Source organism: Lontra canadensis, unplaced genomic scaffold, assembly GCF_010015895.1.
Source record: "Lontra canadensis isolate GAN:19392208 unplaced genomic scaffold, GSC_riverotter_1.0 scaffold186, whole genome shotgun sequence".
Taxonomy (NCBI): domain Eukaryota; kingdom Metazoa; phylum Chordata; class Mammalia; order Carnivora; family Mustelidae; genus Lontra; species Lontra canadensis.
The window spans coordinates 1171186-1196731 of NW_022631180.1; the positions used below are offsets into that span (position 1 = coordinate 1171186).

At 45.9% G+C, this 25546-nt stretch overlaps 2 pseudogenes; one reads left to right on the top strand and one right to left on the bottom strand.

Annotated features, from left to right (window-relative positions):
• The window catches only part of LOC116860929, a 128100-nt pseudogene that overhangs the window by 16440 nt on the left and 86114 nt on the right, over positions 1-25546 (bottom strand).
• On the top strand, positions 7474-8954 carry LOC116860959 (annotated as a pseudogene).

A 25546-nucleotide genomic window follows, 5' to 3' on the forward strand; every position in this document is an offset into this window, starting at 1 on the left:
CCCAGGAGGGGGATGTGGGCTGTACATCTGGGGTGTGAGGAGGGAAGATATAGGAAATGGTTGGGTGCTGGATATTTACAGATGGACTTTGCAGCATTTCCTAACCACCAAATCTGGGTGGTGAGGAGGAGGAATCAAGGAGGGCATCCAGTATTTCAGACTGCAAGTAGAAATGGGGAGTGCTTTCCTTGGATATGGGGAAGATTCTGGAAGCAGGACATTGGGGGAAGCAGCATCACAGCAACCAGTTTGGGCATGTGGAATCTGAGATGTCCACTAGAAATGCAGTGAGGTTAGCAGTTGGATACAGAGTGCAGGGGAGGAGAAATATCCGGATTGGAGAAATAAATTTGGGAGGTGACAGCATATACATGATGATTAGAGCCTTCAGCAGAGATGAGGTCCCCAAGGGTCAAGGGCCATAGAAGAGAAAGGAACAGGACCAAACCCTGGACTCCTCAGGGCTAAGCAGGCTGATCAGAGCGCATACCCAGACCACATTGCACAGTCTGGTTCTGCATCTAGAAGTCACAGAGATCAGGGAGGCCCAGCCTTCAGTGTGCATGGGAATTTCCTGGACTATGAAGATCTAGACAGTCTGGGGTAGAGCGTGAGATGCTGGGTTGATAACAAGGTTGGTGCTGCTGCTCCTGGTCTTCAGATCCCACAATGAGTAACAAGCACAGGAAGCAGGATCCCCACATGGCCGTGCATCAGCCTCTCCTATTGGGCTTATCATGTCAGTGATTCCTGGGCCCACGCCCAACATTCTAAGATGGGGGGTCTGGGGAGAGGCCTGGGTATTTGGTAACAAAGCCACAGGCAATCCTGTGACTCCACCAGATAGAGGAGCACTGAAGTCATCGACAAGAGCCCTCATTGTGGGAAGGGGTTTTACAGACACATTTAAATGCTTTTTTTGCGGGCCTGTGGGTGTCCCACACTTGCTTTCAGCTCAGGTCATGACCTCGGGGTCATGAGAACTAGCCCATGTTGGGCACTGCACCCAGTACAGAGTCTGCTTGAAACCTCTTCCCTCTCCCTCTACCCCTCCCTGTCTCTCTCACGCATGCTCTCTCTCTCTCCTTCTGTCTCAAATAAATAAAATCTTCAGATGTCTTTTTGTAGGAAGAAAAATGCAAGACATGCTGGGAGATGCATTTTTTTCTCTCCTGTGGGGCACAGACTGAGGAAGTTTTCATCTCAATATAAAAAGTCTGAGTTACCGAGAGTGTAGATCTTAAATGTCTGCATCACACAAAAGGAAATGGTAACTATGTGACATGATGCACATGTTAGCTAATGTTATGGTTGTAATCACTGTGCAATATAAAAATGTATCACTCAGCAGGTTGTACCCCTAAACTCACACAATGGTGTATGTCAATCATATCTCTATAAAGTTGGTAAAAGATGTCTGAAATCTTGCTCTTGGAAACTCTTCCCTACGTGGGTTTCTGACTCCTTGTGATACATACATACAGTTACAGAGAGACTCAGGGAAGAGAGAGAATATATGGGACCTTGTTTTACTTCCAGGAAAGCCACAATACAGGTTTGAGGCTACACAGCCAGAAGCTGAATCCACACTGGACCCTGGACGGCGATCCACAGACAGCCAGCACATGCTAATGGGTATCGATACCACTGACTCCCCTGAGGGAGGCCACTGGACCCTGCAGCTGGGACTGCTATGACTGCTGCCCCTGACAGCTGCATGATACGACTGTGACACTGCTCAGACGCCCTGTGCCTAATGCATGGATCCTGTCCCAGTGTGCCTGTCAGGTGTCCAGAGTCAGAGTCTGGCAGGTGGTCACGTGACTGTTGAAACTTCATGTCATGTCCAAGTGCTAGACTGTTTGGCAAAGTGGGTTCCCCTCTCTGTGGATGGAGGTGTCTGTGCTCCCAACAAGATTGTCGACATGTGGCATTCCTGCACATGGCAAGAAAGGTACAGTTTTGGGAATAGACATTGGGAGCCAGGAATGGAAAAGAATGACAAATTTCCACATTTGGAGCCATGATATGAGATGAGAACTTGATCTGGACACTGTAGGCACTCAAGTCTGCTTGGAGGAGGAGTGACTCATAAGTGGCATCTTTCAACTTATTTCCTTGATGGTTGTTTTCGCCCAGGTTTGTCCACTCCAGTCCCTACTCACAATGAGTGGAGTAGCATTGTTGGGTCATGAAGTGATGGTTCACCACATCTTCTCTCAGCCTTTGTCTCTTCCAGGGATTAAAAACCCAGATCTGTGTCACTTCAGGCGATCCTCATATACACGCTGATATTTGATGTTTCTTTCTATACATACATATTTCTGGGAGAGAGTATCCATAATTTCATCAGGTTGATGTGGCCTCCACAAAAGTCTGAAAACCATTCCCGTGTAGACACTGCCTATTTCATCTCTGGTCCATGAACAGCTAATGATCACAGTGTTTCAGGAGATCCAATGACGTGACATTTATGCTCAGTTTTGTTTGGAAATAACCAGTCTCAGACAGGAGAAGGTAGAGTTTTCTGGCTTAAACTCACTTTCAACTTCTGTATTTACTTTCTGTAGCCTGAGGAACAGTTCCCAGACCAGGCCTGGCTCACAGGAGACACAGATCAGCACTGGTTTAGGTAACTTACACTTTAGCACCGACTTGGGTGCCTAAAAGAGCAAAAATGAAAAACATTTACTGAGGATTCCATTTCCACCTACACAGTAGACCAAGGTTTAAGGCTGCCCCTCTCCACATGAGGTGATGAGCTCTGGTGTTATATGCAACTGATTAATTATTGAACTCCACATATGAAACTAATGATGTACTCTGTTGGCTAATTGAATTTAAATTAAAAAAAATTTTAATAAAAAAGGCTGCCTCTTCTCCCAAAAATGAAAATGGTAGAAAAAACATAAAATCACCCAAAAGTGCAGAACAATCAAGAGAAAAATCAATTAGCCCAAAATTTAAATATAGGCCATAAGCCCCAGAGAATAGTTGCTCTGATCCGTAGAGTATTTTTCAAATCTAGAAAATCTTAGCTTGGCTTCTCAGGCTCAGGAGCTTCATAGAGAGGAGACAATGCCCAGAGCTGCTTCCTGTGAGGAGCAGGAGAAACATCCCCTCCCTGAAAATCTGGGAACCTAAGAGTCATATCCTCAGAACAAGGTGACACAAACCAAATCTGTTCTATCTTCAAGTGCAAGAACATTCTAAGGAAATTTGCCTTTGGGTCGGGGAAAAGTGAGCAAACAGCTATTTCAAAAATTTGCAGACACCGACTAAGCTGTCTGTGATTTGTAGTCCAAATTTGCTTTCCCAATGGCCATTGGGCCAAAATAGCTTCAGGTCATTAGCTTAGTTTATAATTATCCTGGACTGGTGATGCCCCAAAATTTTAAGAAACAAATTTCTCTAGAGAAATCTCTATTTAACCTATGTGTCAAAAAACTTACACAGAATATGGCACAGAGAAAAAAGGCAACTCATAGAAAGAAATTCAAGTTAAAATAAAAAAAAAAAACCATGATTAAGTAACCTTACTAAAAATGAGTAGTAAAAAGCTCATGAAACTTCAATATTGGAGCCATAAGATGCAATATAACGGGACCAGGATATGATACAAATATATAAATATACGTTATTTGAATATATATTATGGGTATGATATAAAGAAAAAAATCACAAATTTTAAAATGTAGAAAACGTGGCAAAAGCAAAAGCACCTCTTAAGAAAATAACTACAAAATAAAGTGATTGATTAAAAAATGAAAATATTACAGTTTATTCACTGAATAAGAAGTTATCAGTAAAAGAAGAATGAGTGGAGGGACACCTGGGTGGCTCAGCTGGTTAAGCGTCAGCCTTCTGCTCAGGTCATGACCCCAGTGTCCTGGGTCAAGCCCAGCTTCTGGCTCCCTGTTCAACGGGAAGCCTTCTCTTCCCCCATCCCTCTGCTGCTCCCCTGCTCCTGCGCTCTCTCGCTCTCTCTCTCTCTCTCTCTCTCTCCCCTCTCTCTTAAAGAAATAAAATCTTTTAAAAAGAGAGAGAAAAATGAGTGAGTCATGGAAAACAAAAAGCAAAAAGTAAGACAGCGACATAAATCAACAGTGTCAATATTAACATTGCAAGTGAGTGGCTTAAATAAGTCAATCAAAGCGCAGATTGTTCGCCTGAACACAAAACAAGGTCCACCTATGCTGGCTACAGTAGACGCACTTGATCTCAGTTACAAACCGAGTAAACTCAAAGGGATGGAAAAAGTTACCTCAGTCAAACAACCATAAGAAAGCTGGAGTGGATACACTCATGTGCCAAAAGGGACTTCATAGTAAGGGGGCGCCTGGGTGACTCAGTTGTTAAGAGTCTGCCTTTGGCTCAGGTCATGGTCCACTGATCCCCTGCATCAAGCTCCCTGCTCAGCGGGAAGCCTGCTTTTCCCTCTTCCCCTCCCCCTGCTTGTGTTCCTTCTCTCACTGTGTCTCTCTCTGTCTAACAAATAAATAAAATCTTTTTAAGAAAGATAAAAAACAAAGATGCTAGTAAGATAAACAGGATCATTTTGTAATGATAAAATGGTCAAGTCATCAGAAAGATGAAACAACTCTAGACATATATTCACCTAATAACTCAACACCCAACTGCTTGTAGCAAAACTGACAGAAACTGAGAAACAGACAATATGACAATAATACTTAAACTCAATATATCACTTTCAATAATGGATTGGACAACTATGCAGAGATCAGTGAAGATAAAGAAGACTTGAACCATACTATACAACAACAGTGTAAGTCTGACATGTGAAGCACATTCCAGCCATGAACAGAATATACATTCATTTCAAATGCACACGGAGCTTTCTAGAAGATAAGCTATATGTGAGGTCATAAAAAACTCAACGAATTTAAAGGGGTAAAAATAATGCAAATATCACAGTGACATGACACCAGAAATAAATAACTGGAATGAATTTGGGAAACTCGCAATGTGCAGAATTAACACACTTCTACATAATCAAAGGGTCAAAGATATCAAAATGGAAATCAGAAAATACTTCGAGATTAATAGAAATGAAGACAGAGCATACCAACCCTGAGGGGGTCCGACTAAAGCAGTGCTAAGGAAATATACAGTTGGAACTGCCTGTATGAAAAGAAACATCTCCAATCAATTACTTGAACTTCCACATTAAGTCAAAAGAGGAAGAGGAGCAAACTAAACCAAAAGCAGGCAAAGGGAAGGAAAAAATAAAGATTAGACAGAAGTTAATGAAATAGAGAAAAGAGAATAAAATAACAGCATAGGAAACTAACTGAATCAACTGTGATCCTTTGAAAGATCAACCAAACTGACAAATCTTTAACTAGACTCAGTAAAAAAGAGAGAAATGACCCACATTACTGGGATCAGCAATGAAAGAGGTGATATTAGGACTGACCACACAGAATAAAGAGAATTAGGAGATTATGATGCACAATTATATGCTAAAATATTAACTTGCCTGTATAAAATAGACAAAAACATAGAAAGACACAAATGACTAAAGCTGACCGAAGAAGAAATAGACCATCTGAAGGTACCTATAATGAGGTAGAACATAGAGTCAATTGTCAAAAACTATTCCACATAAAAGCCCAGTTCCAAGTGGCTTCACTTGCAAATTATACTGTTGGGTCTGTTATTAAATGAAACGAGACCGAGACAAAGTAAAAGTTATTTAAAGCTTTATTCTATGCCAAGCATTAGAATTTCAGACTGACCGGCCAGGGCCATCTCCGAAGAGAGCGACCACCCCCAGCTTACAGGCTCAAGAATTGACTACTGACCGGTCAGGGCCACCTCTGAAGAGGGCGACCCCTCCCAGTCTTACAGGCTGCCTTTTATTGGTGAAACTGCAACCCGTATCTTGGTATCTCAACCCACCGGGTTTGTGTATCTCTTGCTGATTGGCTTGTTCCATCCGGTCTGGTGACGTGTTATTCAAGATTACTCCATACTAGGACAGTTACAAACAGTACTTTCTGGGGAGGCTTAGTCAGTTAACATATTCAGTGTGAATAATAAGATGGTCGTCCTTCCCAAGATGGAGTCATTTAGGTTTGGGCAAGACCTTCTCACTGTTACAAACAGTACTTCATACTGATTAGATGTCTCCATCTGGCCTAACTCGTCCTTGTATTCTGTGCTCTGTTATCAGGAACTAGCCGACTACATTTTACTGGTTTCCCAGACTTGTTTCTAAGTAAGTTTCTCTCGGGGGGAGAGTCAATTTAAGTTTACTGCACAAACAACAAAATGGCTATTTACCCAAGATGGAGTCTCTCTGGCTAAATAGGTCCTTACAATACCATATGCTGAAAGAATTAATAATAATTCTTTACAAACCCTGCCCCCCAAAAAGAGGAGGGAACTCAACTCGTTCTATGAGGCTAGGATTATTCAGACACCAAAACAGACAAAGATATCACAAGACAAGAAAACTACAGACCACTATCTCATGAATGTACACACACATACGCACACACAAAGATCTCAACAAAATGTAGCAGATAAAATCTAGCAACATATAGAGTTAAACAAACCTAATGAAATTTATTCCGGGAATGCAAGATTGTTTAAACATCCATATCAATCAAGGTAAAACATATATATATGGTATATATTGTATATTAATATACTGGAAATATACTAGGAGAAAACCTTGCTTATCTCAACAGATGGACAAGAAGGATTTGACAAAATCGGACATCTTCTCATGATAAAAACTCAACTACTAATAGAGGGAATTTCTTCAATCTGATGAAAGGCATTTATGAAAACCCTTAAGCTAACATCTCACCTAATGGTGAAAGACTGGTTGTTTTTTCCTAAGATCAGCAACACAAAAATAATGTTCGCTCGTGGCTTCTATTACACATTGTGCTGGAGGGGCACCTGGGCGGTTCAGTCAGTTAATAATCAGCCTTTGGCTCAGGTCATGACCCCAGGATCATGGTCCCAGGGTCCTGGGATCGAGCCTGCACAGGCTCCCTGCTCCACAGGGACCTGCTTCTCCCTCTCCTTCTGCCTGCGCTCCCCCTGCTCGTGCTCTCTTGCTCTCAAATAAATAAATAAATAAAGTTAAATTAAATTTAAAAAGGGAAATGCCAAGTGAGGCTGTCAGGTTGGCAGTTGTGTTTCCGAAAACTGGGCACGCTTCTTGATGGGCTCAAGGCAAAAGACTCAATAAAGCCAAAGAATAGGGAAAGGAAAGGTTTTACTGACATGTAAAGGAGAACACCGGGGATGTTTCCCAAAGCAGCGTCTCCCTGCACAACACACTGGAGAAGTTTCAAGATGAAGATACAGATGTCATGACTCCTCTGACGCAGGACACCTGACCCTCGGCAGGAACTGCTGTCTCTGCTGCTCCTGGCACCTGGGTGACACTCGTGCCACTCAGGCCGAAATGTCTCTGCACAGACTTGGCGCCAGAGCCGAGAGCTGGCGGCTGCCATGTCCCATCAGACCAGCCTCCAAGCAAGTGAAGATGTTAAAGATACCTTTGCCAGAGGAGAAATGAAAAAATATTGAGTTCTAAAAATATTGAAAATGAGAAACTTGTAATTGGATCCTATAGTCAGCATTCTGATTCCTGGGGTAAGGATTATGATTCCCTTGTTTACCTCTCCTGGAGGACAAATAGCCGTGCTACATACTGTTCCGGGTTAGACTCTCAGAATGCCCAGGGATATGAATGGATATCTGCCTGGTCTCCAGAACATTCTCGTGATCATCAAAATTTGTTGTATGCAGGAACAAGTGCAACTCTGAAAAATGAGTTTGGAGGGTGCCACATTACAGATGAAGTGTTTGGAACAGTAAAGGAAGATGCATCATTACACGGATATAAAAAACACAATCTTCTGTTACAATCTTCTCCTGCGCCATTGACCACAGCTGAGGAAGAATCACGACAGATTAAAACTAATGAGGCACAAACTGACATGGGTGTGGATACAAAGCATCAAACACTACAAGGAGTAGCATTTCCTTTTTCTCGAGAAGCTTTTCAAGCTTTGGAAACATGAAGTAACAGACAGCTCAACTATGTGCAATTGGAAATAGATATGAAAGATGAAATTATAATTTTGGCCAACACAACAAAGACAGAACAGAAACACTTGCCAAGGAGGATTCCCAAGGATTCAGCACGCTACAATTTCTTCCTGTATAAACATTCCCATGAAGAAGACAGTTTGAAGTCTGAAGTTTTTAATTTATTCAATGACGGGATACACATGCAGTAAAGAGAACAGATGCTGTGTTCTAGCTGCGAGAGCCCTCTGCTAGAAACTGTTGAAAGACAACTACAAATGGACGTCATTAGAAAGATCGAGATAGGGTGCTTGGGTGCCTCAGTCAGGTAAGTGTCTGCCTTCAGCTCCAGGGTCCTGGGATCAAGCCCCACGTCTTGCTCCCTGTTTGGTAGGGAGCCTGCTTCTCCCTCTCCCTCTGCCCTCCCCTCTGGTTGTGCATGGCCTCTCTCTCTCTCAAATAAATAAATTTTTTAAAAATATTTTATTTATTTATTTGGCAGACAGAGATCACATGTAGACAGAGAGGCAAGCGGTGGGCCGGGGGAGGGGAGGGGAGCAAGCTCCCTGCTGAGCAGAGAGCCTGATGCAGGGCTCAATCCCAAGACCCTGAGATCATCACCTGAGCCGAAGGCAGAGGCTTAACCCACTGAGCAACCCAGGAGCCTCTCAAATAAATAAAATCTTAAAAAAAAAGAAAGAAAGAAAGATCAAGAGAGAAAATGGGGATGAGTTGACAGTGGACTTCCTTTATGAAGAAGGACACCCAAAACATTAGGCACGTACCAAAGTTTTGCAAAACCGAAAGGTCCTGCAGCAAAACGAGGAATTCAAAAACTTACTAGGGGTCCAGCTGAAAGTGAAGCCACTGATGATTAAAATCATTGTATTGAGGTTTCCAATCCTAGCTTTTTAAATGTCCAGCTTTACTACAAGAGAACTGTTAGATCACTGCCCACAGGTCAGCTCACTGAGCTCTTCATTTCTGTGTTCTTAAATCAAGGTTACAGAAGATTATATAGGATGTGCTATTAATTTTGTCATACTGTTTTCTAAATTGTGTGTAAAAGTATTTTTTAAATGTTACCACTTTTTAATAGAATTCTTCTGGGCACTGTCCTCTCCATTAGAGTGTTTTTCCAACATTACCCAAGACCCCATGGCTGTATCAGGCTCAGGATTATTTTGTCTTTTGGTCATAGAGTAGTTCTAATGTTTATGGTGAGGCATAGCAGTGAAAAAAATGGAACAATGGGAAAGCCCCCATGTTTTGGAATTACCAATTCATGGCCAGTGACCAACAGCCAGGCCACATGGTCAGGCAGAAGGACAATGGAAACATGGTCTACTAAAGGAATAGTCACAGGGGGGCGGGGCCCTTGCTCATTATGGGAATTTGTGGCATATCAAAAGAGGACATGTTAATGCCCATCACAATCACCACCTTCTGAGTTTGGAAGTGGATTGGAACACATGAGTGTGTTTCCTGGTGTCCTCTCTTGGGGTAGCCACCTAGGTCAGGGAAATAAGGGGACAGAGGGGGTTATGGCAATGCAGGGAAAGGCTGAAATTCTGCAGTCCACTTGCATCCTCTGTGGCACAAAATACCAAACAGAACTATTCTGGCTGCCAACCAAACACCACAGAGAGCTAAAGGGCCGACCCTCCAGTAGGAAAGCCTTGAACATAGCTGGCAAGTCAGAGCCATAATGGTAACCCTGAGGGATGACAAAAGGGCCTTGACAGGAATGCGTATTCTGGATTGGACTTTGCTCATTCAGTGGTAGATGCAAATGGTCAGATTCCTATTAAAACAAACAAGCAAAAAACAGAGCATAGCTATGCTTCAATTAAAAATCTAAAAAAATAAAATGCACAGAGAGGACTGGTCCTGTAAGGATAGCTCAGGAAATTTTTTTTTAAAGATTTTATTTATTTATTTGACAGAGATCACAAGTAGGCAGAGAGGCAGGCAGAGAGAGAGAAGGGGAAGCAGGCTCCCTGCCGCAGCTCAGGAGATTTTACACGTGCACATCTCCACTCACTACCCCCAGAGCAAGATGCAGAACACGCTGAGCTTCCCAGAGATTCCCAGTCAATACGTCACCAGAAAAGGTAACCACTCTCCAACTTCTGACATTATAAATTGGTCCTGGTCTTCAATTTCACATACAAAGGGTCATACTCCTGTGTGTGGCTTCTTTCATTCGGCGCCGTGTCCGTGAGATTCCCCCACACTGCAGGGTGTAGCCAAGGTCCAGTCTTCCTTGGGGCTGCATGGTATCCTGCAGTACAGATAAGCTACAACTTATGTATGTATTTTCCTCTCATACACATCTATGTTGTATCACACTGGGACCATCATACACAGTACTGCTGAGACATTCTTGTACACGGCTCTTGGTGCACATGTGGAAAAAAAGTACTGAACCAGCAAAGAATGCTCGATCACAGTTCCTCATACCACAAACACACGACAAACCACAACATCCCACAAACACACGACAAACCACAACATCCCACAACGGGAATACACACATGCTGACAGAGTAACAGCTTCATGGAGAATGGGAACAAGCAACGGAAATATTGTGGAAAAGGGGTGTCGGGACCATGGAGGCATGAAGTGTTGGTTTACACCCCTTCACAAGTGTGTGCTCCCACCCAGCATGAGTGGGGCTACAGGAAGGTCCCCACTACACACTTTTCCCTGGGGGATCTGAGTAGGAGGGGTGGGGACAGGTGCCAGTGTGACTCTACACTACTTCCCAAGGGAAAAGACCTCAGTATGACTGTGGTTCACCTCAACATTCTCTCATCCTACCCAATGCAGAGTCTCAGGACAGGGATGCAAGTGTGAGTGCCAGAAACGGGAAGGATCCTAAGAAACTGTACGTACTTCGTTAAACCCTGATGTGGGAATTCCTAAGGGCCTGAAGGGGAAGGCTGTGCCTTCACCCCATCCGGCAAAGTTGGGGCTGACAGTGAGCACAGCTACATTCCCTGGGTCCCCTACCCACCAGTTCTGTCCCTGTGTTTCCCTCCCCTCTATGACCGAGAGCGGACTGGGGGTAAGGGGCTTGTCAGACTTGTGTTGCTGCCCACAGTCTAGACCAGCACAGCAGCCACACATAATGTCCCTTCCAATGGCAGAAAAGTGCGGTATAAATGCAGAGAAGTAGAAATAGTAACTGAGGGTAAAGGAGGGGATAAATTTGCTGTCATGAGGGAAATCCATAGTACATTAGCGCCTCGGAAGAAGTGTGAGCAAGAGATGACACTGTCTCTTAGCTCCATCATCCCAGACGCTGAGAGAGAAAGCCGTGTGCTCTGAGAACATTCCTGCTTCTGGAACCTGGCAGCACTGAATGGACCCAGCAGACCTAGGAGGCCCTGGGAGACACCGTCCTCCAGCAAGCAGAAAGATGGGCTGTTAAAGACCTGATGGGATGCGAGTACTGGGCCAGCATCTCCTCAGTTCCAGTCCCACTGCTATAAGGGATCTGTGCTCAAAGACCACAGCATGGCTGCGGGATAAGAAAAATATTGGGTCTTTGTCTCCAGTTCCTGGCATCCAGTTCCCCAGCCCTAGGGGGATCTCCTGAGTAATAAGACTGTCACTGGTACTGGCCGAGGGTCTTAGACAAGTCAGGTTGGGGCTGGTGACCAGGAGGACCAAGACATGACTAGAGTTGGAGCCATCAGCCTTACTTCCCGACCTCTGGGGAGAGGCTCTGGAGGCTGACCTCCATCCCCAACAGCCAGTGACTGAATTAAGCGTGCCTATGTCATGAAGCTTCCACAAAGACTGCTCTACAGTGGGCTTCACAGAGCTTCTGAAATGGTGAACATGTTCACGTGCTCCGAGGGGGGCACATTCCAAGTCCATGCGGACAGAGGCTCCTGCACCGGGACCTGCACGCTCCCACACTCCCGAGCCTCTTCGTCTGTCTGCTCGTGCGTGTCCTTGTAATAAACCATACAGTCAGCATGGATTTCTCCTGAGACCTAGGAGTCCTTCTAGCAAAATACTGAACGTCCAGGGTACACTCAACTTTGTAGCCAACAATAGTGCCAGGCACGTGGGAACCTGAGAGTTGAGACTTTCCCGTGAGCTGAGGGCAACTTACAGGATGAGTCCTCCCACCTGTGCTCACCCCAGGTCGACAGGGTCATATGTGAAATGAACAAATTGGAGGACACCCAGGTGGTGACAGGGAATCAGAGAGCTGGTCAGTTGGGGGAAGAAACTTTCTCCGCTCCACAAAGAGAAATTGAGAGTTAGAGCAAGCAAGTAACCTGCCCCTCATCTCGTCTGGGAGCAAAGGATAAGCAGAACGGAAGCGTGTCTATCATGTCCGTCCGCCTACGACCAGCTGTTCAGGGTCCTGTTGAGAAAGGAGACAGCGGGCCCAGCATGGAGTCACAGATGCCACACACCACGGAGAACGTCAAACTTAGCCTATCGCCACTTCAGCTCTCAGGTTCCCATGTCCCTGGCACTGTTGTTCAAGTTGGGCAGTGGTCCCGTGAACCGGTCCCAGATGCTAGAGAGTCTCTCCCCAGAACATCGCCACACACGGGGAAATAGACACAGTTACACAACATGTCGGTGCACACAGAGAACTCATGTCTTGCAGACCCGGGGCTTGTGGTCCTTACAAGAACAAAGGAGGGCAAATCTGTCCCAAGCCATCAAGCCACCTGTCCACCTCGCCACTGCCCGTGTTTGTGAGTGGGAACTGCTGTAGACAACAGCTGGGTCTGATCATGTAGTGTCAGGGGAACGAGAGGACAGCTGTCACTTATTACCCACTTGTCTCTTTGGCCAAACCTGAGAGCCTACAGAGCACCAGGTCGAGATGCAGCCTCAGATCTGTGCTCTGAGAATGACAGTTAGTTGTTCTCTCTCCAACCCCCACCCCCACCACCCCTGCGGCCTTCCCACATGAGGAGAATTCCATGGTCAGGGCTTTGGAAGGGACCGCCTCCCTCCACAGATGAGGAAGACCTGTTTCCCACACATCCTTCTAGTGGGACCCGGCTCCAGGGGAGCACACGCTGGACCCGACTCACAGCCCGGGGATAGAGAGAGGCTGCCACTGTGCACGTTGCATGTGACAGGGGGTATGAGTGGCAGTGTGTATCCTAGGCCCACGAGCGGCTGCAGTGGCCCATGTCCCGACCCAACCGAGTCAGTGGTACAGGTGGTGACCACTGTACCCGCCACAGAAGCCAGGGTTCCTGTGAGACTCAACCAGGTGGGCCATGCGGTTGTGTTCCTGGCTTCGCAGCCTAACCTGTTCCCTGACCGGGCCCCCAGAACATGTTATACCCACAGAAGATGCACGTGCATACATGTGTGTGTGCACTACCTTCTGTCCAAGTTCGAGCAGGGCTGGGTTCCACGGTTTGCTCAGAGGAACAGCTGCAGAGAGCAAGTGTTCAGAGATGCTCGTCATCCCGCTGTGAACCGCTCCCTAACCCTCCCCCTGACGACACCCCATGACGACGAAACAATGCCATAAATCTCACACATCACACCTCGTGACAACAAACATCCTCCCTCTAACTTTACGAGGGAAAAAAACACAGTAAATGTGATTTTAATGCCTCCCCGCCCTGGCCTGCTCTCCTCTCTGACCTCAGCGGCTCCAGATCCAGCTGAGCACCAGGCTCGCTTATGGGGCTCCTCAGAACACATGGGCCTCTCCCCAGACCCACAGACTCTGACTATTTGGCACATGGCCAATGGATCACCCCCACCATACGTACTTTCAGCCTGAGCTTAACTCCTTCCTTTTCCACCTGGTGAAAGAAAACATCCCATGAGATGACATGCAAGAGGCAGGGCCCGAGATCCTAAATTAAATAAATTGCCTGGACCACAGGGAAGTTTCCAGAACGGTCACTACAGACCTAGGGCAGGATCGGGGACATGAAGGAAAGAGATGGAAGGTGAGACTAACCCTCTTCCTGCAGTCTGTCCTCAGCAAGGACCTTGCTCTCTAACTTCTGACTTCTGGGAATTGGGTCCGTCACCACATTCATCAGGGTGATTAATATGTCCCTTCCTCTCACCTGTGCTTTACTACAGTGCATGTAGCAGTGAGCACACGGTGGATGGGCACATGTGTGCAGAAGGCACTGCCCATACATAAGGCAGGACAGACTTACACCTGAGCTTGAGACACTGCAGAAGGACAAGAAAACTCAAAGCACCTCCCTTCCCTACCTGAGCTCTCCTTCCTCCACATGACAGCTCCAACCACCACAGTACCCGTGACCACAACAACAGTCAGACCAGCCCCGATGCCCACGATGGGAATGGGGTGCTGAGGAGGGGACACTGGGAAGAGAGGATAAGGTGAGGGCCTTGACCCCTGGGTCTCAACCCAGACCCTACTGAAGATCTCCACAACAGCTCCTGATGTCCCTGCCAAAAGGCTCTGTGCCCAGGTGTCCCTCCTTAACGCATCTGAAGGTAATGTGCTCGGGCAGCCCCTAATGCTGCACATAGCATGTGCATCTCTGCTCCTGTCCAGAAGGCACCACCACAGCTGCCCACTTCTGGAAGTTTCCATCTCCTGCAGGCTTGGTCTCCACAAGCTCTGTGTCCTGCTTCAGGTCCTCCTCATCACGCTGCCAGGTCAGGGTGATCTCCACAGGGTAGAAGCCCAGGGTCCAGCACCTCAATATGACCTCATGATCAGAGAAGGGATGGTAGGTGACATGTGTCTTCAGGGCATCTGAAGAGAAGGGTCAGAAAATTCAGGAATTTAGGGAGGATTTAGGATGATGGAGGAGTAGGGGACTTGAATTTCATCTGGTCCCTGGAATCAGCTAGATAGTTATCAAACCATTCTGAACACATAGGAATCAATGGGAGCTGTGAAGAAAGAAATGCCGCAAGTCTACAAGTAGGGAAGCCACCACTGTTTGGGAGGTAGGACGTGTGGAGACACAAATCCAGGGTGAAATATTGGAGGATAAGGCAGAGCGGAGACAGTTGCTTCAGGAGGCAGCTGCCAAGTATTATAAACAGCAGAGCAGTAAATCAGGACTTTAGGAAATCTGCTCCAGTGCAGGAGGTCCCTGGCTTAAAGGTACTCGGGTGTCGGAGTGGGGCGGAATCCAAGGTGGGACAGCATGATCTCAGGATCCCCAGGGTCACAGAAAGAACAGGGGTGCCTGAGTGCGCAAAGTTCCCAGGCATCTGAGCCAAGAAGCCGGCTGCATGCTGCGAGTCTGGGTGCTGGCTTTCTGCTCCGTGTTGCCATAAACAGGGAGCTGCTGCACAATTCAGTGAACCGCTCTCTGAGCAGGGGCCCCGTAAGCAGCAGAAGCCCAGCCAGACCCCCACCTCCCCTGGGTGGAACTGCCCTGGTCCCTGCTGCAGGAGTCCATCACGTTTGGAGTTTTGAGACTCAGTCATGTTCCTGATATAAAAAAGTTTGGTCACAGGCTGGGTGTACACAGAGTTCATAGGGAAATGGGGGAGACCAGATTGATTGATTGCCTCTCTGTGCAGACTCACTAAAGAGTGGGGAGTGTGAATTTTCAGATCCAGGGCTAGAGAGCAAGGTGCAGCCTTATTCACCCCACTGATCAGAGCTGAAAACCTCAGGGATCAAAAGAGCGTCACCTAGTGGAATCCAGAGATTGAAGCCGTGATCAAAGCCTCCCAAAAAACAAGAGTCTGGGGCCTGATGGATTCTCTGGGGAATTCTACCAAACATTCAAAGAAGAAATAATACCTATTTTTCTAAAACTGTTTCAAAAATAGAAACAGAAGGAAAACTTTCATACTTTTTCTATGAGGCCAGCATTTCCTTGAGCCCCAAACCCCATCGAAAAGGAGAATTTCAGGCCAATATCCCGGATGAATTGGATGTCAAAATTCTCAACAAGATCCTGACTAATACAATCCAACAGTACATTAATCCTAATCAATCAATTCGATAGAACACATAAATAAGAGAAGAGACAAGAACCACATGGTCCTCTCAATTGATGCACAAAAAACATTTGACAAAATACCTCCTTTCCTGATTAAAACTCTTCGGAGTATAGGGATAGAGGGAACATTCCTCAAGTTCATAAAATCCATCTATGAAGAACCCACATTGAATATCATTCTCATAGGGAAAAGCTGACAGCCTTCCCATTGAGTTCAGGAACATGACAAGGATGACCACTCTTGCCACTATTGTTCAACATAGTACCAGAAGGCCCAGCAAAAGCAATCAGACCACAAAAGGAATGAACAGATATTTAAATTGGCAAAGAAGAACTCAAACTCTCTCTCTTTGCAGATGACATGTACACTATGTAGAAAACCCGAAAGTCTCTACCTTCAAATTACTAGAACTCACACAGCAATTCAGTAATGTGGCCAGGTTCAAAATCAGTGCACAGACACCAGTTGCTTTCTTATACACTAACAATGAAACTGTAGAAAGAGAAATTAGAGAATCAATTCCATTTACAATAGTACCAAAAAACATAAGATACCTTGGAATAAATCTAACCAAGGAAGAAAAGGATCTATACTCTAGGAACTACAAAACACCCATGAAAGAAATTGAAGACACAAAAGGATGGAAAAACATTCCATGCTCATGGATCAAAAGAATAAACATTGTTAAAATGACTATGCTGCCCAGAGCAATCCATACTTTCAACGCCATCCCAATCAAAATACCAATGGCATTTTTCAAAGTGCCAGAGCAGACAATCCTAAAATTTGTATGGAACCAGAAAAGACCGCAAGTCACAAAAAAAAAAAAAAAAAAAAAAAAAAAAAAAAAGTTGAAAAGAAAAACAAAGCTGCGAGGGCATCATGTTGCCTGATTTCAAGCTATGTTACAAAGCTGTGATCACCAAGACAGCATGGTACTGGCACAAAAACAGACACATAGACCAATGGGACAGAATAGAGAGCCCAGAAATGGACTCTCAGCTTTATGGTCAACTAATCTTCAACAAATCAGGAAAAAATATCCAATGGAAGAAAGAGTCTCTTCAATAAATAGTGCTGGGAAAATTGGACCGGTGTATACAGAAGAATGAAACTGGACCCTTCTCTTACACCATACACAAAGATAAACTCAAAATGGATGAAAGACTTCGATTTGAGACCAGAATCCATCATAATCCTAGAGGATAACATAGGCAGTAACCTCTTCAACATCAGCCACAGCAACTTTTAAGACAGTCTCCAAAGGCAAGGGAAATAAAAGTGAAAATGAACTTTTGGGACTTCATCAAGATAAAAAGCTTCTGCACAGCAAAGGAAACACCCAACAAAACAATGGGAGAAGATATTCGCCAATAGCACTACAGACAAAGGGTTGATATCAAAGATCTATAAAGAACTTCTCAAACTCAACACCCAAAAAACAGATAATCAAGTCAAAAAAGGGCAGAGGACATGAGCAGACACTTCTCTGAGGAAGACATACAAATATCTAACAGACACATGAAAAATGTTCATCATCACTAGCCACCAGGGAAATTAAAATCAAAATCACATTGAGATACCACCTCTCAGCAGTCAGAATGGCTAAAATTAATAAGTCGGGAAACACCAAATTTTGGCAAGGATGTGGAGAAAGGAGAACCTTCCTATGCTGTTGGTGGGAATGCAAGCTGGTGCAGCTACTCTGGAAAATACTGTGAAGGTTCCTCAAAAAGTTGAAAATAGAGCTACCCTACAACCCAGCAATTGCACCACTGGGTATTTACCCTAAAAATACCAATGTAGTTATCTAAAGGGGCATGTGCATCCCAATGTTTATAGCAACAGTGTCCACAATAGTAAAACTATGGTAAAAGCCTGTATTTCCATTGATGATGAATGGATAAAGATATTACACACACACACACACACACACACACACACACACACACACACACAGGAATATTACTCAGCCATCAAAAATACGAAACTTTGCTATTTGCAATGACATAAATGGAAGTAGAAGGTATTATGCTAAGCAAATTAAGTCAACCAGAGAAAGACAATTATGATATGATCTCACTTATATGTGGAATTTGAGAAATGAAACAGAGAATCACAGGGGAAGAGAGGAAAAAATAAAATAAGATGAAACCAGCGAGAAAGACAAACCATAAGAGACTCTTAATTATACAAAACAAACTGAGAGTTGCTGGAGGAGACACGGGTGGAGGGATGGCGCCGCTGGGTGATGGACATCAAGGAGGGCACATTTTGTAATGAGCACTGGGTGTTATATAAGACTGATGAACCACAGTCCTGTACTCTGAAACCAATGAAACTTTGAATGTTAATTAATTGAATTTAAATTTTAAAGTGTTGGAAAAAATTAAAAGATAAAAATAAAAAGATAAAAAGAGGATTCCTAAAGTTTGAGAGAGGAAATAAACAGAAGCACTGAGGGCCTTCCAGGTTCCACAAGTTGGCTGGGCTTCTTCTGGGGGTGGGGATAGGAGAGGCTGTGAGGAGCCAGCATGGAGGGACTGTGCCCAGCCTATGCTAGGTGCATCTTGGGCTTTGACATGGTCACTGCTCTGCTGGTCATATTTGTTGCTCCTTTGTCCCTTGTCCCATCAGTGGAAACTTGTCCCACCAGGCCCAGGGATCATAAGGACTCCAATCTCTCTTCTCTCTAGGACTTTATGCAGCAAGATCTTCCTGTGATGGGGTCGCCAAGGCTTAGGCCTGGGTCAGGACTCAGCCGCCAAATTTTTGCCTGTCTTTTTTTCTCTTTCTCCTCCTCCTCCTCCTCTTCCTCCCCTCCCCCTCCTCCCCCCTTCTTCCTCCTCCTCCTCCTCCAATTCTATGGAGAATTAGGCCTGTTGTTGTTCTTGGGTACAAGTTCTGGTCTCATGTTCCCCTGGTGTTCCAGTCTGGGACAGCCCCAGGGGTCCTCTGTCTCTCATTGTCTCCACAAGGCCCAGGGAGCCCCTGCACACAGGAGTATCTGTGGGGTTGAAAGGTGACTTTTCAGACCCATCCATCTCTTCTCCTTCTAGGGCTGTTCTGGATCATTCTTTCCATCTTTCCTTCAGCTTTTTTAAAAAAGCAGATTATGGAGTTAGAGACAGCAACTGATTATTTCTCATCCTTATTATATTTCAGTTAGTTTCTATTTTCTTGGCTCACCCACATGACCCCTTATTCTTGACACTAGTAATTCCAGTTCTGGTTCCACTCCTGATTCATAGAGTGATGAAACAGTGTCTAATTTGAATTCACATTTCTCTGGAATACATGACCCATAAGCCTAGATACACCTTTCCTAAAGGGAGAACTGTCATTGTTTCCTGTGCATGCAGGAGAGATGATGCAGGGAAGAGGACATGAGAATGTGGAGGAGACCACCACTGGTGAGAAAAGTGATAGGTTCCAGGAACAGCTGTGGCCTAAGGCTCATCTAGAAGAGAAAGGTTCTCTGTGCAGATCATTTCTCCAAGTGATAACTGTCAGACACAGAAACTCCTTTGTAGCATCTAGGACACCTCCGTGAAGTAGAAACAGACCAAATGGGCCCACCTGGTGGGGTGTATGTGCTGGTAGTGAGGGGCAGACTGTGCTAGTAACTAAGGGAAGTGTGTGGGTTAGAGGTTGGAAGTGCAGTGAGGAAGGGGATGCAAAGGAGACCTGTGTGGGGACAGTGAAGACGGCTACTTTACAACAGTGGTAAGTGTGAGCCTCAAAAGAAGGTGACCTCTGAGAGATTGGAAGGACATGAAAAAATATCATAAGAAGAGGTCTGGGGAGAGTTCTTTTCAGGCAGGGAGCCTCCAGTGCACACGCACTAGAACAGGACCCTGTCTGTGTTCAAGGAAGGGTGAGGAGGTCACTGTGGCTGCAGCAGAGAGCAGGTGACATGAGGTCGGATACTGACCACATCATGCACGTGAGAAGTGGTTTGAGTTTTCTCTGTGTGAAATGTGGAGTTACAAGAATGAACAGATCAGGGTAGAGGCAAGATGGCAGAGGCTAGGGGACCTTGTTTCAACCAGTCCCCCGAATTGAGCTGGATAGCCATCAGAGCACTCTGAACACCCATGACATCAGCCTGAAATGTAAGATTATGCATCTGGATCTCTACGGGGGCAGAGGGTCAACAGTCAAGAGGTACAAAACATGGAGTTGGGATTGTGCAGGCAGATATTGGAGGAGAAACAGAAGGGGGGAGGGAGCCACCATTAGAAGGGGGAGGGTAGCCATATACATTACTCACTGCTTGTCAAAGTAAGTGTACTCTTACTCCCCTCCACCTGTTTCACCCAAACCCCATGCCCCTACCCACCACCTCTCTGGTAACCATCTGTTTGTTCTCTATAGTTATGCTTATTACTATATATCTATATATCTATGTATAGATATAGATACAGATATTTATTATATTCCATTTTTTATTTCTCTCTTTTTCTCTTGTTTTATTTCTCAAATTCCACATATGAGTAAAATCATATGGTCTTTGTGTTTCTCTGACTATTCTGCCTGCATGATACTCTCTTGATCCATCCGTGGCTGCAAACGGCAAGATTTCATTCTTTTTTTATGGCTGAGTAACATTTCATTGTATAAATATACCACATCTTCTTAATATATTCATCTATCGATGGATATGTGGGCCATTTTCATAATGAGACTATTGTAAATAGTGTTGCAATGAACTAGGGATGCACATAGATTTTTAAATTAATGTCTTCATATTCTTAGGGTAAATACCCAGTAGTGAAATTCTGAATCATATGGTAATTCAATTTTTAATTTTCTGCGGAAACTCCATACTGTTTTCCACAGTGGCTATACCAGTTTACATGCCCATTAATAGTGCCAGAGGGTTCCTTTTTCTCCACATCCTCACCAACACCTGCTGTTTCTTGTGTTTTTTATTTTAGCCATGTTGACAGGTGAGAGTTGATGTATCAGTGTGGTTTTGATACAGGGACCATTACTCAGCCAGCACAGGGAAGACATGGAGGAGAACAGGGAGGGGCTCCTCTGGCTGGAGTTGTCATTGGGGCAAGGAAAGCAGAGGGACACAAGATGAGGAAGTCACTGCAGGATAGTGGCCATTTTGCTTTCTGTCTAGGAGATCTGGGACTGGAAAAGCTGAGAAGACAACAGCACCAAGGTCTTCAGGCATTTCCACTTCATCTTCTGATAATTTAACTCTTTTATCATTATAAAATGATCCTGTCTATCTTTATTAACATTTTACTCTCTCTCCCCAGTGAACACTGGTAGGTCCATCCTATTCCCCACCAGGGGCATCATTAGGCCACTCTTCCAGTCCGGGCCTAGGCCCATACCTTCCCCTCCCCCAGAAGTACTGGCCTACTGTAAACACCCTTGTGGTCACTATCCCCTCCACAGCCCTCCTGCCTTGATAATCCTCCCTCACTTGGCCCTACCTAGTCCCTGATGAAACTTCACCACAGGCAGCACGGTCCCTGGTTCTCCACTCCACCATAACCCTCCTGGGCACCAAGTCAGCTCTTGTCATAGATCATTCAAACTTAGCCAACCCCCCCCCACTGCCCCTCACTCCTTGCTGATAAGACCTCTCCTTCACCATGGCCTTCGTGCTCCTCTCTTGGTCCCTGAAGGTCAGCCTCTCCCCTTTACCTCCAACCCACACTTACCTACAGGATTCAGTGTATCCTTCTCCTGGCTCCTGTCCTGAATGTCGACCATCTCCACCCCCCCTTGGCCATTCCTTCTTACGTCTCCTTCCTGCCCCCTTTCCTCTCTACCTGCATTGGAAAGCCTCCTTTCTGTCCCTTCTACAGGTGCATTTCCGGTATCCTTAAGACTTCAAGCAGCTCAGGACAGCAGAACTTTTCTGAGAAACATTTGACAGGCAGTTACTTGCAGGAAGCAGTTTCATTCATGTTCTCTTTCCTGCCCAGAGTCCCATGGTCTTCATTATAACCTCATGGTGGTGTCCCAGAATGGATCTGTGTATCAGAGAATTTTCAGGAGAGACACTTGGAATGTCAGGCCTTCTTGCACCATGACAGTGAGAGAGACATGTCAAAGCCACAGGGACTGTGGGAAGAAGAATTCCTGGGACCTGAGACGTGGCACATAGAGTCCAAGGACTTGGAAGGTAACAGAGGAGCCTCAGAATGACTCTGGCAGACATCTAGCCCTGCAGGCACAGAAAGGAGGTGAGAGGGGGTTGGAGTAGGGGGGAATGGGAGATCTTTCCCAGGGAAGTTCAGGGCAGAGAGCAGAGACCTGTCTCTTTCCTGGATTTGCCTGGGAGTGGGGATGAGGATTGACTATCTATGGATTTTAGCCTACAGGGACCATTACTCAGCCAGCACAGGGAAGACATGGAGGAGAACAGGGAGGGGCTCCTCTGGCTGGAGTTGTCACTGGGGCAAGGAAGGCAGAGAGACACAGGATGAGAGAAGTCACTGCAGGATAGTGGCCAGTTCACATTCTGTCTAGGAGATCTGGGACTGGAAAAGCTGAGAAGACAACAGCACCAAGGTCTTCAGGCATTTCCACTATAAGGGGGAGCTCTTCCTCTCTTATGATCTGAAGATCCATGGATGGACACTTCCCTGGTCCTCTGCTCAAACCTTGGTTATGGAAATTAAGAAGTCCTTGGATGCAGATGGCTGTCAAAGCTAGGATTTCTTCAGTCCATATACAGGGTGAGCTTTGTAGAAGCATGTTGGAAGCCATGGCACGGTTGGAGTCATGGATCAAACCGGGCCCTGACTTGTGTCTCCTTTAAAGTCCAGACGCTTGATAAGGGGTTAAGGACAGGAAAGTTGAGTAACACTGAGAAAGGAAGGGTCTGTGCTATGTGTCGTGCGCTCGCCTGCGTGACTTCCCACCCATTCTCCCTACAGAAGGGAACAAGGTGATCAGGGTCATCTTAGTTGGTCCTTGTTGTTCCTGTGCTTCCCATAATCCACTCCCTGGTTGATTGTAACTTCTTGTATCAATAGTAGCTAATGGCATTAGCCGTGACTACCTGGCATCACGAAATTTGTTTGTAGTTAATGTAAACTTGTTATAGGAACTTGTGGTCATCTGACTAGATACTGGTGTATTACTCCTTCTATTGTGGTCTGCCTTATAAATGCTTGTAAGATGTGGAATAAAATAAGCACTGTTGGATATCCTCCTCAGTGCTCCTCCTGCCCCCATCTCTTTGTCTCTTAATTTCTTTTCACCATCCTCTTACCCTCATGTTCCTGGTCGATTTGTCGCACCGCCCGCGACAGAAGCAGCAGAAATATCTGGAGTCCTAGATTAGTTTCTTTGACAGAAATGGTTCAGCCCTGGGGCAGAGACTTTCTTCTCTGCTGGACCCATTGAGCCTAACCCCAATAACCCTGTCCAAGGAAGCCCTCTTTGTCTGATAGAATGAACATAAGTTCTGCTGGTGCATTGTACTGTGATCTACCTGTCCTTTTAAAGCCTCTCAGTAGGGGCACCTGGGTGGCTCAGAGGGTTAAGCCTCTGCCTTCGGCTCAGGTCATGGTTTCAGGGTCCTGAGATCCAGCCCCGAATTGGGCTATCTACTCAGCAGGGAGCCTGCTTCCCTCCTCTCTCTGTCTGCCTCTCTGCCTACTTGTGATCTCTGTCTGTCAAATAAATAAATAAAATCTTTTTAAAAAAACCATATTAAAGTCTCTCAATAAAGGTAGAGACACCAATCATGTAGAGTTAGAAGTGAATCCTCCCAGGGGTGTCTGGGAGGTTCAGCTGGTTGAACCCAACTCTTGATTTCAGTTCAGCCCATGATCTCAAGGTTGTGAGATCGAACCCAGTGTGGGGCTCCATGTTCAGTGCAGAGTCTGTGGGATTCTCTTTCTCCCTCTCTCTCTGCCCCTCTGCCTGCTCATGCAATCTCTTGTTCTATAAATCAACCAATCAATCAATCAATGAATAAGTAAATATAAATAAAATAAAAAAGAAGAGGAAGAAGGGGGAGAGTGAGAAGGAAGAGGAGGAGGAGGAGGAAGAGAATAAAGTGGAGGACGGGAAGAAGTAGTGATTCCTCCTAGTGTCAATAGTCCAGGGAGGCAGTGGTCCTCCTCCAGAAAACTGAACCAGGGAAGATGGGCGTCAGGCAGGAGAGGAAGCCCTAGCCTCGTTGTCACAAAGAGTTGTTCCCTTATAGTGCCCTCAGCCCAAGAACCCACCCTTCATGCCCCACCCCCGAGCATCAATACATGGCTCCAACAGAGTGAGGCCTGGATCCCAGGTCCAACAACATGCCTGTCCAAAGAAACTGGGTCCTATGAAGCAGAAGACACTTGGAGAATGAGAGATTCAGCCAGAGGTGGAAAGGTGAGAGAAACAGCCCTGATATCTTCTCTCCCTTAGAGGGGAGCAGGGCTAATCCTATACCTCACTGACTCTGTGCTTTCTTCTCCAGTGCCCCCAACACTGAACATGACCTGCAACCAGACCTTGGAGGACAAGGCCAGCCTGACAGGCTGGGTGTTCTGTTTCTCTCCCAGGAATATCTCTCTGACCAGTATGCCCAGCAGTTTATGGGAGTCCAGCCTAGTGGGAATGGGACCTTCTGGATGTGTGTCGCCTCTTAGAGAGAGGATCAGAGGTTCACTTGCTACATGGAAGCCACAGGGAATTGCAGTGCACACCCTGTGCCCTCACATTCTGGGCCTGGTCAGGACAGGAGGCAGGGTGAGGAGCAGACAACAGTCCTGTGGTCCTGGGGTGGCCAGGTCAATTTTCCAGGAAACGCCCTGGTGCATCAGAATGGAGGGACAACCGTCTGCTTTTCTTATTGCTACTGGTTTCCTTATTGTCATTCTTGCATGAGTCCTCTCTCTAAGAACAAGAAGTCAGCAAGAGCTGCGGGAGCCCAAGTAAGAAATCTGGGCAGTGGGTGGGATGGGCGGGGCTCTCCTGGGATAAGGTAGGTCCCTCATATCTCCCTCTACACAATATGGAGGGAAAAACAAGCCTCTGTAACAGGAGCTGAAGTCAGAGTGCTGAGAGAGTGGGATCCACATGTGCATATCCACCCTTATCCCTATTCAAAGCCAAGTTCCCTGGGGCCCTTGAGTGGTGACCACAACCTCTCCTTGCTCTGGGTGAGGACTGAGTAGTGGGAGCTGAGGCTCCCTTCTCTGAGCTGGTCCATAATTCTCTCTACCCTCAGGCTCAGCAAGGTTGGTCCAGGGGCATTTCTAAGTGAGAGATGGAGGAGAGGGGGTAACAGTGGCAATTTCAGGATCCAGAGGGCAGATAGATAGCCTCAGAGATGGGGGCCTCAAGAATCTCCTACACCTCATTTACAAGAAGGTTGTAAGAGGCACTGCCTGAATTGCCTTGGGAGTCCCTGCTAGGAAAGGGGCAGGAAGGCTCTGGCAGCCTCAGTCAAGGAGCATTAGGGTAGGACCTGTGATTCCAGGTGTGAGTGGAGCAAGAAGGAGCAAGGAAGGCCTAGTGCACCTGAAAGCTGGGCCAG